We start from the raw sequence: 10,807 nt of genomic DNA, 5'->3' as shown, positions 1-10,807 counted from the left end.
TCGCTCTCACGTTTGAGCATGCCTGCCGCCCATTTACATTGACAACAGTGGATTTGAGCGTGCAAAAGACGTGGCATGTGTATGGCCCCTAACTCCCTTTGGCGTGGACTGAATGTACGTTCTAACTTTGCAGACCTTTTACATACACAAAAAACTATACAACACAAGAAAGGAAAGGGAAAAAGCACAAATGCATAATAGGTCCCCTTTAACTGCACACAATCTGGATACAATACATTTATCTGTATTTACTATTAGACATTACAATGTTTTAAGTACAGAGTCACTCTCATTCATTCATTCATGCTCTCCCTCATGTTTGGCCTATCTATGGCTGAAAGGAGGCATGGTCATTTCTACAGGCATCATTAACTGGCCTCCCTGCAGCACTGCTGAACTCTGTAGGGTGCTCCACATCTGGGACACTGTTTGCCCTTGTTAATATTAAGACCTGCGGGCAGTGACGTGCTGTTCACTACTGCTGCTATTCTGTTAGGTAACACTTGATGATAATCCTCCCCCACAAAGTCAGTTTTGCCTTTTCAAATAATACTTTTACCTTTGTGTCACAGTCGAGAGAGACAGAGAGGGTTGAGAGCACGCACAAAGGGTTCAGGGTAAAGGTCTCCGAATACTTCAAATGAACTAGGAAGAAATTGTTTTGTGTTCAAACTGCAGATTGCACGTTGTAAACATAATGTATGACAGGCAAAATTGTTTATACCTGTTTCAAACGACCACTCGATGGCTTGGCGAAAAGCCTGATGTAGGGATGGGGTGCGATAATCGTACGAAAGGGGATAATGGAGCGCACTTTTGGTCGGTAAATAAAAAAGCTTCAGAGAGAAGTTCAAATCCTGCCTACATTCACAACTCTGCACACCTGGCCTCATAGTCATGATTGCTGGATTGTTTTGGAAAATTACAAACATTTTAGATGCACCGTCCCCCCGATACCGCCGTTGGAAAAGACAATCCGGCAATCACTTCATTTGAAGCGTAGGCAAGGGAAGGCCAATTTAATTTTATAGCACCTTTCAACAACAAGGCAATTCAACGTAAGACATAAAAAGCCATTAAGACAAGATATAAAAGAAACACAAGGAGATATAGACAGACACATATAAATATGATAGAATACAGAGGAGATAAAAATCAGCAAAAATGTAATAAAAAAAAATTACGACATTATGAATAGAAATTACATTGCAGTTACAGTGCAGTGAGATTTTAATTAATAATCCCAAATTAAATTAGCTAACGGCAGTGGAAAACAGAATAGTAGTTAGTATTCTTCAAACTTCACATGATACTTTAGCATCAAAATGTATGGATTACATTCAAAATAAATTGAATAAAGCATTAACAGCTGAAACGATTAGTCGATTAATCGATAAGTCCATCACCAGAAAATTAACAATTTAGATAATCAATCGTTTTAGTAATTTTTCAAGCAAAATTCCAAATATTTGCTGTTCCAATCCTCCAACGTGATGGTTTGCTGCGTTTCTTCGTCTTAAATGATAGCAAACTAAATATATAATATATAAATATACATCTCTTTTTTGGAGAGTTGGTGGAACAAACTAAGCAGTTTGAGGATGTCACCTTGAGCTGTCGTTTCCACTATTACCTGATATTTTATAGGCAAAACGTTCCATTGAAAAAAAACCTAGTAGCAGATATATGGATAATGAGAAAGAAACGTTAGTTGCAGCGTTAATGTATCATTAAATCAAGACAAGTGAAAAAGAGAATTGTTGTTCCTTCAACCAGCTGAAGGTGTGATATCTAATATCAGCCTTCTTCAGGCACCGTGACAGGACTAGAATCTAACTATTGGTTCAGTGAAATGAAAACAGAAGCGGAGTATTCGACTTTAACCTCAGAATGACAATGAAGTGTGCTCGGTAGTGCTGAATCGAGTCTTTGAGGATAAGGAAGATTCCGCCAGCTCCACTTGCAGAAGTAGGTCAGGCAGACGCCTACAGTAAGCAACTGCAGGTTAAGTGCTCGTCTTTGTATTCAGAGACAGTGAAGGTCTGCCTTGGCCTCTGGTGGGGGTGGGGGTGGTCTATGTACTGCGTCTACCCACAAGAGGGAGACAAGTCCGCAAAAATGCATACAGTGCAGTAGTTAGCCAGCCTCAGCTATTACTTCTTTAAATTCCAACAGTATCACAGTATTAAACTTGTAGACACAGACCAAGTTTATTTATCTTCTTCTTTTTTTAAAATCTGAAACATAGCTTTATCATAAATATATGAGAGTATGAATGAATCAAGACGTAAGGGAGGGACAGATGATAGAAACAGACAGACAAAGACAGACAGAAGTAAAACACAAAGAAGACTCTGCATGGAAGAAGAAGAAGAGACTCCAGCGCTGACCGTGCTCCGGTGCTCTGCAGTGTGAGGTAGTTGGTTGTATGGTTTCGCATCATAAACAGCCTGGAGATAACTGTACAACCTTCTAGCTTTCCCTGCGGTGTCACCCAGACTTCACACGAAGGACGTCCTTCTTTATGCCTCTTGAGGCGGTAAGTACGAAGACTGACCTGAAAAAAGGACAGACATTGTTAGAAATTGACAGACTTTACAGGGGTACATTTTAATAACCTTTAACTATTTAACCTGTAAAATTCATATTAAACATGACAAAGTAATAAAAGAAATCAAAGAGGGCTGTAGTTAAATGATACATAATGAGGTTCCTAATTGTATTTAGGTGTAATACAGTATGTTCTGTCTTTGTATGTGTCTTTTTTTTTACCTCTTATATTTTCAAGGTCTGTTTTACTAAAGGTCTAGTGGATGTCTTTTGCAGTGATGGACAAAAGACATACACAGACAGTCACTACCGTAAAGATCACATCCATTATCAAATATAAAATAATTCAACATTTCTCCTTCAACAAATTCAATTTCAAGCCCATAATTAAAATGGCATGAAAACAAGCTACAAAACGGTTTCTGCGCTGACTTTAAATCTAATACATCTGAAATACTAATCAGGTTTTGCCGTCGAGGTCCAGCTAATCCAGACATCGATATACCCACCTTGCTCTGCAGTGCTCTTTGATTTGTTATTTGGTGCAGTCCAATGAGGTATAGAGCCAACTATCAATAGCTGTTTGCTTCTGTGCTTTCTTAGCATGCCGTGCACAAAAACACAGACAAACGCTTCAGGCGGCCGACATTACTCTAGAATGTGATCGGGAACGTTAAAACAGGGAAAACCAACGTTTAGAGAACTCATATTTTAATGAATTTCATTGTGGGCATTTTTTGCTGTCTGCATCATCAGGTTGTACATCCATCCACCAGTTTGAAAATATAAAATTGAACTGCAATATGTTACAGCTTTGGATTTTTATTGAACTCATAATTACATATCACACAAATATGAAGCATTTTATGGCAAAAGGTTTTTTTAGTTTTTGTTTTAATTTTTCCTCCGCGTGCATTCTTTCAGTTGACATAAAAATCTCCAAAGTGAACTATCCGTACACGCTTGCTGCTCTCTGTAGTCATGGTAGATAATGACAGTGTGCCCAGACATGAGTATCAATGTGTCCTGAAGCAGGAGGCTGTATGTGAACTTGCTTACCGCCTCCGCCTCCTTCTCCTCCCTGCACCCCCCACCCCCCCGCCTCGCTCCCCACCACCCCCCTCTGTCCCCCAGTGTGTCTGGCTAGTGGCTCAGACACTCAGTATCCGCATTGCGTTGCAGTGCTCCAGCGAGGAGGGGAAAAAAGAGCATATATCAGCAATCTCTGCCGAGCACTGCTCTTTTCTGTACGCACACAAAGAAACGACTCCCCGGCATGGTCCGACTCAAGAGGAAATACAACCGTCACAATAGAGCCGCTTGCCTCCCGCTATTTTATAAAACGTGGCCAGCATTTGTTTTTACATTTAATACATACATACTGTTATTTTTTTTTCCTATTAACAGCTCTTATTTCTTGTAAATTTCTTGTATTATAGTCCATTTTATCACTTCACACCTACATGAGATTGAAAAATGCGTCTTTTTTTTTATTGAAATTTGTCACAACACATTTTTTATTCTCACGCACGCTGGGTGTAATTTGGGGAGTTTTTTGTCAAAGATGCAAAAGTTCAGCTTTGTTGGTTTCACAATTCCTGATTGCTCACTTATCCATCACTCATCATGTGATAGAGGATATTTGGGAATTTGTACAACATGGGCAGATAGATTGATATGCGATGAATTGTGCTGATAGCAGACTGTTGTGTTAATGAAATGTGGAAGAAGAGCAGCAGTGTTGTGGTCAGAACGGCTGGGAGGTTAATCACCTTTGGGCTTGCTGTGGCTTTGATCCTCATGCTGTGTAAAAATCCACAGCCTCCGTCTGTGAGCTCCCTCCAAAGCCTCCCCCCCCCGTTCCCTCCCTTCCTCACACACACACACATACACACATGCACTCCCTCTCACACAGATGCGCAAGTGCACAAGGACATGCACACACACCTCACACACACACATGCGCCTCCCTCCGACACACGTTGGACTCTCTCTCTCTCTCCTCCAGATGCACGAACGTTCAGACACACACACAAACAAACACAGAGTAATAGACACCCATTCAGAGACGCGGCAAGACGACGTCCCGTCACGCCTGGAAAAAAAATGCACGGGGTTAGATTGGGAGAGAGAGAGAGAGGGAGAGGGAGAGAGAGAGGGAGAGGGAGAGGGGGAGAGACGAGGAGGGGAGGATGAAAATGAGGGGAAGGGCTGAGACAGAGCAGGGGGAGGCGGGGACAGTGATGGAGAGTGTTCAGGCAAGAGAAGAAGAAAGAGCGATAGCTGGAGATACTGCATGCTTGCATAAGTGTCTGAGTGTGTGTGTGTGTGTGTGTGTGTGTGTTGTATGTAGGTGACACAGATTTATGAAAGGAGGGGGTCATAGATGGAGGCACTGTTGGTGGTTGTTGGGGGAAGTGGGGGTGTTGGTACAGCACCAGATAATGGAATCAATGCAATTGTCTGTGTGTTTTACTGTGTGTGTGTGTAGCGTACCTGCCTCATAGACATTGCCTGCTCGGACTCTAATCGCCTGGAGAATTAGTGATGTGACTTGGCAGAGGGAAACAGGCACAAAACAGAGCCAGGGACAGCGCCTGAGAGAGGGATAGAAGGAGAGACAAAAAGAGGAGAGCGAGAGATGGAGGGGTAGCGAGAGGGGAATAGCTTTTCAGTTCGCCGCCGCGTACAGCGCTCAGAGAAAAAGGAAGCCTGTGAAGATGGGGCAGGATAGGTTTTATCAAGCGTTATTTTCTTTACCACTGGATTAATTGTTGCTCTTTTTCTTTTTCTCTCTCTCCAGGGGAAAACGGATCAATAACTCATCGTAAGAGTGCGTTGTGTTTTTATGTGTGTGTGTGTGTTTTATGTACGTGCACTTGTTGTATGCATGTGCACACGGTCATGAGTATGAATGTGTGTGTTCATGTAAGGAACACCAGGAAAGGGCAAATGGTGAGTTCAGAATCACTTAAACGGGCCGGCTAACAAATCGAGACGAGCAATTCGACCGACCACGAGCGCCCGCCATCTTTCCTTCATTTGTGTCCACCTTCATGTTCATTCTTTTTGACATGGGTAATTTTTTTTTCACATGAGAATATTTCTCTTCATTCTCCCTCCAGCTTCTGGTTTTCATCCTCCGGTCTTTGTCTCTGGTGATTTTGAGAGCAGCAGAGGAGCTCATGAAACTGGGACAGAGGAAAACATCTCAAAGCACAGAGACAAAGAGGAAACAGAGAGAGGCAGTCTAATTTCTCACACTGGCAGTCATGTTCTGTGCGCCTTTGTGGAGTCGCATGTTTGTCTGCATGCGTGCGCACCTGGCCACAGACAGATTTGAGCAAGTTAGGGATTGTTCTGGATCGTTGGCAGACGACGAAGCTGTCGCCTGCTCAGACTTACATGTGATGGAGCTTTTCGGCTGTGTACCAGTTGTTTGGACCCTCATAGTCTTCGTGTGGCATCTGCAGTGTCAGGCTTGTGTGACATTTATTTTGTCTGGGGAAGAGTAAATCAGTGTTACTCCCTCAAGGCTGAACATCTTTGTCATGGGGGAGTGATTGCATAATCCTCCTGTGAGATCACAAGGCCTGTAGGAAATATAAGACGACAGTGTTGTCTGCGGCTCCAGGCACAGCTGTCTGTGGATGTTTCATGCATGTGCACAAGCAAAGAGTCGAGTGCGTGTGTGCGTCTATGAACTGTATGACTGCTCTGTTGGAGCTTAACGCTCATACAGGCCGTATGCTCATCCCATATGCAAATCCCGATTTATACATTAAATTTGAGGATTTTCCTCTGCGTACGTGGGTCTTTGTCTGTCTGTCTGCCAGCAGGGGGCATTTTGTTTGAACGTCTCACTGCACAGACCTGCACTGAATTATAGGCGCTGGCTATGTCAGGAGGACAGACGGTAAAAGGGCCCTAACGACGTAACTAATGCGATAAATAACAATATTTATATGTTTTACAATGTATTTTAACTAAATCTTTCTCTTCCTGCAGGATGTGATCCGGTCCATTTTTTACAGACGTGTCAAAACGAAACATTTCATGTCGGACTGCATCGTCATCGATAAAAAACAACGGTAACCATCCAATATGACGCATAATCTGTTTCTCTTTTTAAAGTGTATTTTTGTTATAATATAAGATGCTATATATCTATTAAACATGTATTTATAGGCAGGTTTAATGTCAAAAGTTAATCTCATTCAGCATAGATGACTTAATAATTCATAATAAACATACATGGCATATATACATACATGCGCCATGTAAATTTATTTTTTCATGTTAAAATCTCACGTACTACAGAAATATTTAAGACGCTGTGTTGGATTTTACCTGCGGACGAGACTGATGGAACTGTCGGCGTGCTTCATTGTCCCTGAGACCCTTAACCTGTGATGATATGAAAGGTCACAGGTGAGGTCCTTGGGAACAAAGCTGCATGCAGCTGCATCTGAAGGTCACAACATTTTGTGTCCTTAGACGGAGAGAAAACACATTACAAGTTGTGTACTTTTTTTTTTTTTAAATCATGAGATTATCACAAATGTCAGAAATGCATCACAGATCAGAGTAAATCTGCAGAGCAGTTTCAACTGCATGAACTCATCTGGAGAGAATTCCCCGAACTTTCCAGACGTCATGGAAAGCCAAGAAGAGACTACGTGGTTCTCTGGAGGGGGCAGTACCTTTTGGCCAGCTTTGTGCGCTGAACACTTGCACGGTTCAATAAAAAGACAGCCAAGGTTCGTGACCCCGATGTATGATTCACACAGGATTTTTTTTAATCTGTTCACAGACACAACAGAGAATTACAACATCCAAGACCTGTAGCTAAGAGACCGTTTATTAATTACATTTAGAAAAAGACAGCCAAGTGTCATCACCTTGATGCTTATTCATTTGTAAATGCTAAAGCTCTGAAAATATTTGTTATTGTTGGACTGTGAAGAAAAAATAGTGTATTTCCATGAGGCTGCAACTGGTTATTATCTCAATTTATCGATTTATCATTTGGTCTATTAAATGTCAGAATATAGTGAAACCTAAACGATTAAAATAGTTAGCAGTTCATTTTCTGTCGATTGATTAATCGACTGGTTGTTGCAGCTCTACGTTTTCATGACTTTTATGGATGAATGATTTGCACCTTGTTTTGGATGTTGAACTGAAAATACGACAATAAAATTCAATAAATGGTGAACTTGTGTTGTTTTTGTTAAATACCATGTAAACCCAATAAATACTGAAAAGGACATTGAAAAGGATTTTTCAAAAAACGTGATCAGCTATTTTCTCTTACTGGCCTTACTGGTGTCTCGTGGTAGTTAAGCAGCGTAGGATACATTCTTGCTCACCCAGTCAGAGGTTTAATGTGAGATAAACATTTCAGAGCATTGAGTAATGATCAATGTGTGATATTAGGCTGCCACATGATAGAACACAAATAAAACTTGTCACATTTTTCTGACTACTTAACAAAAACCTCAGAGCCGGCAGTTTTCAGGTGAATAAATGAAAGTGACGCGGTCCTCTTTCAGACTCTTGCCCTGACACTCAGCCAGGGTGGCTCAGTGTTCCCTGGCTCTCAGCCCCTCCATGTGTTTGTGCATCCCAGGACAGTTGACATTGATTGTGCAGGAGACAGACTGAGACACATTAGTACCCAGCTCGCTCCTGCCGCTGAAAAACACATTAACTGGCTGCATTGGGAGCCCTGTCTGGTAACCATGGCAAAGCACACAGGGAGGGAGGGAGGGAGGAGGAGGAGGAGGGTTGAGACGGGGCAGCGGGTTCAGCGCACAGTCTCTCAGGGGTTGTCTTTCTCAAACGCTCCTTTCCTTTCCTCCGGCCACGTCTGTCATTTTCTCTCAGCCTCTCTCTCTCTCTCCTCTAAACTGACAGCCTCTCTCTCTCTCTCTCTCTGTCTCTCCTCTCTCCTCAAACACATATAAACACAATTTGCATATTTCTTTCTCTTGTCTTGCATTCTTCTTATTGACGCTGACCTCATCAATCTGCCCTTACCTCATACTCCACCCCCTTATCCAACTACCCAGTGCAACATAATCTGCCTCTCTCTAATTTGCCTCTTTTTTTTCTAGCCTTTTTCCCCCCATGTCTTTTCTTTCTTTGTCAATATGGTTCCCCTCTGTGGAGAGGCACAGGAAAAACAAGAAGGAGCTAAAACAGTATGGAATAAACTCAGCTAAAACTGATACTGAAGGAGGACAGATGAGCTTTCAACAACCATACTCATAATATTGATGTATATAGTATTAAGGATAATGTATATACAGTAGTAGGCCTACTGCTGCTGTGACTCCGTCCCCTATGTGGAATCAATAAATCCTCAGTTTAATTAGTTTATCTTATCTTATAAATCCGTCACACCGTCTTGTGTTGTGTGCATTTTTATTCTTATCAAGGACATTTTCAACTTAGTGCTACAATGGCTGAACAGGCTTTAAGGTTGTTTTTACTCAGGTACTTGTACTTTGAGTATTTCCATGTGATACTAATTGTCATTTACTAATATTAAGAAATAAAATGGTTTTGCACTAAAACTCATACAAATTGTACACTTTTTTATCTTAAAGCTCAGCTTTATAACTCTTGCTGAATCACAGCCACTGTGGCCTCTAGTGGCGGTTACAGGATGATGGTCAATATAAAAACAAAGTGTAACAGAGAAGTAGAGAAGAATCATAGTCAGCTGACTCTAATGTCAGTTACACAGTAATATATATATAAAGTTTGGTGATAATAGCCACCTGCTGGTCATACCAGACCAAGTAAGGCTGTTGCAGCAAAAGTGTATTGAATTGACCAAGGCTGCAATTTATTATTTATGAATTAAATTTTTATTTGTAAGAGAAAGAATTTGTAATTCCTTCTTTCAAAAGTTACATCGTCTCGCTTTAAACCAAGTATATGAAAGCCGTTATGTCAGCTACTATCGTTTTCAACACCTTCTCATAAATAAACTGCCTCTTTGAACTGAAATATACATTTCTGATGTTGTTTATTGTGTCATGCATAAACATGGACTTGTAAGACACCAAGAAAACCATTGCAGTAGTGAGAAAGTGGTGCAAAGAACAGTGTCTCCTGTCCAAAATAAAATCTTTTTTATAATCTTCCAACTAGAATGACTCATCAGACATGACGGACATTTTACTGGAAAGTATATTTCCATAAATCATCATATAATGAGCAATAAAACTTAAAATGTACCTGTCTTCAGTTTTACTTCAATCACACATCAAACAAAACATTTTTCCTTTCAGGAAAACCATTAAACTGTTTCTACACTATAGATATCTTTTATGAGTTTTATGTTTATAATTTAGGTTTGTCTCAAAAATGAACAGGCCATCTTTCCTTATACTATTTACTGTTTATTTGAGTATAATTAAGAGTGTAGGGTGTTTATCAGTGTTAGAGATGAATCAGTTTATATAGAGATATTTAGACTACACTAGATTACATCTACACTAGATATTTGTTACTTTCCTCCATCACTGTATTGTGCCCTATGTACACCATGTATTTGACATTATTACTGTTCAATAATTATTTACACTTAAGAAATTAGCCTGTAGGAGGCAGTGCTGAGCTACAGCCCAGGACTTAGTTGAGGTGGCATATACTAAAGTAAAACACTATTTAATTACATTTTTTTTAAATTGAAATTAAATAATGAATACATTTTAATTACTTCACCCAAGTATATACACTTTTTGATACCATTTACTCCACTATTGTACATTTCAGAGGCCCATATTGTGATTTATCTATAGTAACAACACTTCAGGTAAAATGTAACATATATCAGATGTTGATGAAGTTGACATTTAAAACATGTTTTAACAGAAACCTAACTCCAAACCCTACATGGTGCAACAGTATCTGACACAAAAATACTTTTATAGAGCAAATATTGAAGATTTTACTCACCACAAAATCTGAAATTTGGCTTAAAAAATGTTAATCTGTTGTATTGGGACCATGAGGAGTACTTTCTTTGATGATCTAGTACAGGGGTCTGCAACCTGCGGCTCCGGATCCACATGCGGCTCTTTAGCTTCTCTCCAGTGGCTCCCTGTGGATTTTTAAAAATGGAAATGAATAACTGTTTTTTGTTTACATTTTCATTTTTATTTATCATGTTGTAGGTCTATGGTACGACGGAGTATTGGGCCCACATTTAGGAAAAAATAAATAAAAAATGAGATTTCGA

Source organism: Sebastes umbrosus, chromosome 15, assembly GCF_015220745.1.
Source record: "Sebastes umbrosus isolate fSebUmb1 chromosome 15, fSebUmb1.pri, whole genome shotgun sequence".
In the NCBI taxonomy this organism is placed as follows: domain Eukaryota; kingdom Metazoa; phylum Chordata; class Actinopteri; order Perciformes; family Sebastidae; genus Sebastes; species Sebastes umbrosus.
Note: the sequence above shows the minus strand (reverse complement) of the source record.